General features: G+C 36.8%; 1 protein-coding gene across 32 annotated transcripts in view; it reads left to right on the plus strand.

The window, feature by feature from the left end:
* The window catches only part of LOC123878547 (zinc finger protein 358-like), a 139,904-nt gene that overhangs the window by 8,028 nt on the left and 124,692 nt on the right, over positions 1 to 7,184 (plus strand). The window lies entirely within an intron of this gene.

Genomic DNA, 7,184 nt, shown 5'->3' on the forward strand with positions numbered 1-7,184 from the left:
GTGACTTTCGGTGCTAGATGAAAATAAAACGATGTTTTAATATTAATAATCGGGGTTTATGAAAGATTTCGGTGTTTTATTGAAGTTAGGTTAAAAATATTCGGTTTATATTGTGATTTTCGGTATTTAATGAAATAAAATAATACGTTGTTTTTTTTTAATTGCGGGGTTTTAATGAAAGATTTCGGTTTTTCGGTGTTTTATTGAAGTTAGGTTAAAAATAAAAAACACTTATTTTTTGCTACCTTGGGGTGTTTTATGAAACAAAACGGATGTTGTTTTTTTTTTTTTCAAAAAATCGGGGTTTGCACTGAAAGGTTTCGGTTTTCGATGTATTATTGAAGTTAGGTAAAAAAATATTTCGGTTTATGTAGAAAAATGGTGACTTTCGCTGTTTTAATGAAACCGAACGCTGTTTTTTATAGATTTCGGTTTTTTAAGAATGATTCGGGCAATTTTTTTTCGAGTTGATATTCGGTTAATTTCTAATATGGTAGTTTGCGGTAAATTAATTTCGCGTTACCTTTATTACTTGTGTGTAGAAAGGAAAAGAAATCAATTAGGTAATTTTTCGATATAGTTTTTACATTTCGAGTTTTTAACAAATGATTCGGCGTTTTTTGAACTATTTTGGTTTAAGACCGAAGTATTTTTTGGTATTTTTTGAACACATAACCTTCGTTTGTTCTTTTCAAACTTTCACGACGGCTTTTTTTTACAAAAATATGTTTTGACAGTCATCGGTGTTTGGCAAAAGTTAGGATTTTACTGTGCGCGTCACGAATGTTGAAAAAATGTATGAATAATTCAATAATTCCCTTTATATGATACTTTAAAGTCAACTATTATTAACTTTTCAACATTCGCGTCAATAAGTAACTGTATACTATTTTCTAGAGCCATTTTAACAGGTCAGTTTTGACAGTTATTAAAAACTAGTAATCCCCGACCTCGTTTGCGTGGATTTTTAAATCCTGTAGTAAATTTTTATTTTTCCGGGATAAAATGTGACCAGGATAGTTAAATATCCATACAAAAATAACGTCAATTCGTTGCGGCGTGATTGACGGACAAACCAATTAACAAACCACTATTGCATTATTTATAATAGGATATATGGAAATAATAAATTCCACTTTTGACAGTTAAGATTTTAATTTTAAGAATAAATATAAAACAAAAGAAAATGGGAACTCTTTGATTATCCGGGATAAAAAGTAGGTACTCTGGCATGCATTATTTATTTTTATGCATAATAGTTTTTTTTATCATGCAAAATGTGGAAAATATGATTGCAATACGGAACCCCCGGTTCACGAGTATGACTCGGGTTTGGTCGGTTTTATTTTTCGGGATAAAAAGTATCCTATGTTTATCCCCCGGATCAAAGCAATCTCTGTACTTTCGTCAAAATCGGTTAAGAGGATGGGCTGAGAAAAACTAGCAGACAGACAGACAGACTTCGCTTTTATAATAGTATGAATGTAGAAGCTGATATGCTTTTTTTAAGGATGAAGATTGTTAAAAAATTGACAAGTGAAGGTTACAATAACTAGAAAAGAGTTGATAACTTTCAAACGGCTGAACCGATTTTCTTGGATTATAGCTAATAACACTCTCGATCAAGCCACCTTTCAAACAAAAAAAAAACTAAATTAAAATCGGTTCATTAGTTTAGGAGCTACGATGCCACAGACAGATAAACAGATACACATGTCAAACTTATGATACCCCTCTATTTGGGTCGGGGGTTTAAAATATTAGTTAGTATTTACTATTTAGCTACTTGAAATTGTCAAAAGTGGACTTTTAAAATGGCTCTAAATGTGTGATTTTTTTAGGTTTTGAATTTGATTATTATTGTCAATTTACATCGCAGCAGTGAGAATACTCGTCTCACGAGCATGAGACCCCCGGGTTCGACTCCTGGATGAAGTATTTCGAAAATTATTATCTTGCTCTATTGCATATGTCTGATGCTAGACTTTTTTTGCAAAGACCCGGGTTCGACTCCCGGTTAAGATAGGAGAAAATAATAAGGACTATGACTCGGGTTCGACTCCCGGGTAAGAAAGAAACATTATTTTCTCTATCAGTTCAGGTTAGGTATAGTAGGAGGTTTCGGCCGTGGCAAGCTACTACTAGCAAAGTTATTTAACGCTCCTGTACTAAGTATAAACAGATTAGAGATGAAACTGCTATAGAATTTCCAGGTTATAACTACGTGCGTCACTTACCATTAGGTGAAGTAGCAGTCAAGCGCTTACTTGTCATAAAAAGGTCTATATATTGCAATATAACTTAGCCTGCTTCCATCTTAGACTGTAATATCACTTACCATCAAGTGTAACTGCAGTTAAAAGCTAACTTAGCCTAATATAATTTAGCCTGCTTCCATCTTACACTGTATTATCACTTACCATCAGGTCAAACTACAGTTAAAAGCTAAATTGTCATGAAATGGGCTATGTATTGCAATATTACTTAGCCTGCTTCCATCTTAGACTGTATTATCACTTACCATCACGTGAAACAAATTAAGAACTTTGACATGGAAAGGTCTTTATAACTGTCAAATTTCGAAGTTAGCCCGCATTGAACTTAGGTTGAAATCTATAGAATATACTTAGACTTAGCTCAAACTGAATCAAAAGTAACTTTACAAGGGGTTATTCGGCCAGTCTGGAGTTTGTTCCAGCACACGAACTTCTAACTTTTCGGACTTATGTGCATTTTAAGCATATTGAAGGATTAGTGCTTAAGATGTAGGCCACCTTTTTGGTTGGTCTGAATTTCGATCTCGGGCACGCATCTTACCTGGAGTTATGTGCTTTTAAGCCTTTGGAACAGCCTTTTGGCATCAGTTTTCCCATCCCCTTTTAATATAAGTACCTTTAAGTCAAGAGTGAATAGGCAACTCCTAGGCAAGCGCGCTCCATCTTAGGCTGCATCATCACTTAACCAGCAGTCTAGTTATCAGTCGATTGCAACTGTCAAGCAACGTTGATCCAAGTCAGTAACTGGATGGGTAACCGAATTTGGAGATCCGAATTTCCTTATCGATTCCTCCGTGCCCCAGAGAGCGTGTTAAGTCGTCGGTCCCTATTATCTCTAATATCAGATAATAATTGTCAAACTTTAGAGTAATTCATACTAATATTATAAATGCGAAAGTGTGTCTGTCTGTCTGTCTGTCTGCTACGTTTTCAAGGCCCAACCGCTGAACCGATTTAAATGAAATTTGGTACAGACTTGGGATACATCCCGGGGAAGGACATAGGCTACTTTTTATCCCGGAAAATCGAAGAGTTCCTACGGGATTTAAAAAATCGAAACCCACGCGGGCGAAGCCGCGGGCATCACCTCGTAGTACATAAATCGAAGGTATGTGGGAACCCACTGAATTATTACTTCAAGAGAACACCTACAATTATGTGATTAATGGAAAGAGGTCGTGACTCTCAGCAATGAGGAATACGGTTCCGGGAGAGAGAGAAGCAATTAAATATCACTAGCTTTAATGGTGAAGGAAAACTTCTTCATGACGTTTTTAGATGTGTGTGAAGTCTACCAATCCGCACTTGCCCAGCGTGGACTATGGTTTAAACCTTACTCGTTCTGAGAGGAGATTCGTACTCAGTAGTGGGCCGGCAATCTGTTGAGATGATGATGAAAGTCTGACTTCGAAGCTGTGTTGAGTCTGCGAATACGTATTTGGTTAGCGTGGTGGATGGTCTAAATCCTTCTCATTCTGAGAGGATGGTACTCAGTAGTGGATTAACGATGGGTGGGAGATGATGATGAAAATCTTAGCAAATGCATAGTACACAAAGCGCTGTGGTCTTAATATTGGGAGGTACCGGGTTCGATTCCCGGTAGGGGTTTGGAACTTTATAATTCCTGGTCTGGTCTGGTCTGGTAGAAGGTTACGGCAGTGGCTAGTTACCACCCTACCGGCAAAACCGTGCCGCCAAGCGATTAAGCGTTCCGGTACGATGCTGTGTAGAAACCAATGGAGTATGGATTTCATGAAAACTGCCATGTCCCTTCCACGTTAGCCCGCTTCCATCTTAGATTACATCATTACTTACCACCAGGTGGTGAAGTTAGGGGCTATCTTGTATCTGAATTTTAAAAAAAAACTTCATTGATTTGCATGCCTGAGAGTTCTCCACAAGGTGTGAACTCTGCCAATGCTCACTTGGCCTACGTGGTGGATGACCTAAACCCTTCTCACTCCGAGAGAATCGTGCTCAGTAGTGCGCCGGTGAAGGGTGGGAGATGATGATGATGATGATGTAAGTTTAAGCAAAGTCAAAGTACGCTCTATAGATTTCAGTTTTAGTCGTAGTCACACTATTAACGTTTTTCGACAAAACTAGCGAAAAAGTAAAAATTACTGTCAAAAAATTGATAGTGTCCCATGTGGATTACTATAGAAACTAGTGCGCCATATTTGACAGGTGTACTCCAACAACAGCGACGAGATTTGTTTACTATGCTTTTCAAATGTCAAGACCATTGATAAAACCTTTGTCACTCTTGTGTAACTATAAACTTTACACCTCCGTGCTTCGGTGAGCACGTAAAACCGTCGGTCATTCACCTGATCTCTCTCCGGTCGTGTCGAATTGCCGTCCCATCGGCGTTTGAGAGTGGGGGAATAGAGAGTGCACCTGTGTCTTCGTACATTGACACGCAGATTGGCTGCTGTGGCCGAAATTCGGTCGGGAGAGACGTAAAGAATAATAATAAGTAAAACAAAGAAAAAGTTTGATATTACATTTCAAATATGACGAATGTTCTTATCATTTGAAATGCATAGTACTTACTAAACATTACAAATATAAATCTTGGTTAAATAGAAATTTCCATTAAGATATTTTTCTATAGTCTCTTTTTCATTCCCCGTTTCTGAGGGTTCGAATCCTTGAAAATATGGATATAAAAAACTCGGACGGAACTCGGATATTGCTTACACACTAATCCGATCCCTGGTCCAAATCCAAGCTATTCAGTGGACATCTTTGACATATTATCTACGTCATACGTCCGATTTAAATCCGAGGCACATCCGAAATATTCTCACGGATGACGGATAAGTCGAATGTTTGCGTAAGCTACCATACAAATAGTTCTATGACTACTTTGAAACGTATTTTCACGAACTCGGATCTGATGAATCCGTAACCGCTCTTATACGGGACAAATTACTTATAAATAATTGTTAGTTACTTAATTTTAAAACCAAATATATACTGTCTGATGCCCGCGACTTAACCTGCGTGCCATTAAATTTTAAGCTATGAAAGATTACTATTTATTGTCGTAATGGAAATTTCTATTTGGTCATACTATAGACATATTAAGCCAAACATCGATGAATAAAGAAACGTAAAGAAGTGTACACATTACGAAGGGTCCACAGATTTTACCAACGGGAGTATATTATATGACGTTACATACAAATATATTAACATAATAGGGTATCTATAATTATATTATCTAAGTAAAAAAAGTAAGATCATCTGAATTTATTTTCACTAATGTTTATTATATCTGTTCATATATTTTGGCGCCATTTTTGTATTTAGAAGGATGTACTCTTGACTTGGTGAGAAAATATCGTCAAAATTGGCTTAATAGCTCTCAACACATAGAAATAATTTTTCAAATTGCCCTGGCTTTGCTACAGAAAAGCATGCAGGCAATTTGAATAATAATTAATAATTTCTAATTGACTCAAGTCTGGTCAGGCTGACGGCTTCGGCTGTGGCTAGTTACCACCCTACGTGCCGCCAAGCAATTAAGGCTTGTTCATATTGACAATCATCCTGATGGAAAGCAATGATGAGGTTTAGGTTTTTTTAAAGAGTAATTTCCTTGTTAATCATGAGTAATTTTTTTTTAAATTAATAAACCAGGCTGCAATCAGACCTGCTAGCAAGTGTTAATGCAGCCTAAGATGCAGCGCGCTTGCCTAAAAGACGCCTATTCACTCTGGTCTTGACTTCCCTTTCCCCTCCAACTAAGCGTAAAGCATAGGCTAGGAGTAGGTACGTATAGTGCAACGGGTGGAGTTTGAACCGCCGACCTTTCGAATTGTCGTTGTTTGTGTCGAATTCGCATTGCCCAATACTAAGACGGCAAATGATTTTAATTTAATGGTAAATAATGATATGTTGAAAGTAGAAGAAACTACCGTGTTCCTAGGGATAACTTTAGATGCAAAGCTTCAATGGAACGCCCATATATCAACACTTGCTGGTAAACTCAGGTCTGCTGCTTACGCTGTTAGAAAGATTCGACAGATAACTGATGTGGAAACTGCAAAAATTGTATATTTTGCCTATTTTCACAGTATTATGTCTTACGGAATCTTACTATGGGGTAAAGCGGCAGATATTGGAAAAATTTTCGTATTACAAAAAAGGGCAATACGCGCAATCTATAATTTAAAACCGCGCGATTCCCTACGAGAGAAATTTAAGGAAATAGGTATTCTTACAGTAGCTTCTCAATATATTTACGCTAATATAATTTTTGTACGACAAAACATTCATAGTTACAAAAAAATCGGTGATTTCCACGACCGGCAAACTAGAAACCGTAATAGGCTCGCATATCCTACGCTCCGCCTCAGGAAAGTGGGAAAATCGTTTGTGGGAATGAGTGTAATATTTTATAATAAAATTCCACAATCAATTTTAGACTTGCCTTTACACAAGTTTAAAAAATCTATTAAAAGTATGCTCCTGGAAAAAGCTTATTATACAATCGAAGATTATGTAAATGACAAAAAAGCTTGGATTTGATTCGCTCCAGCAATATACGGCGCTGCAATTGCTTGTATACAGTATGGCATATTATTGTAAATTGTACATTTGAAAAGAGCAACCGCCGAGTTTCTTGCTGGTTCTTCTCGGTAGGAACAGCATTCCGAACCAGTGGTAGATTATTTTGACGATTCAAAAGCACTTGTAAAAGTTTAATTGAATAAAAATAATTTGAATTTGAATTTGAATTTAGTCCACTCCTTTACTATTGACCTATTGAGGTGGTTAAAGCATGCTTGCCTATAGATGCCTATACTCATCCCTTGTAGGTACTAAGTTATAACTGGCAGGGTACGAAGGTACGACGATGTTATAACAAAGATTTGAATCTTTGACTCTTTGGATTTT

Source organism: Maniola jurtina, chromosome 26 (assembly GCF_905333055.1).
Source record: "Maniola jurtina chromosome 26, ilManJurt1.1, whole genome shotgun sequence".
Lineage (NCBI taxonomy): Eukaryota > Metazoa > Arthropoda > Insecta > Lepidoptera > Nymphalidae > Maniola > Maniola jurtina.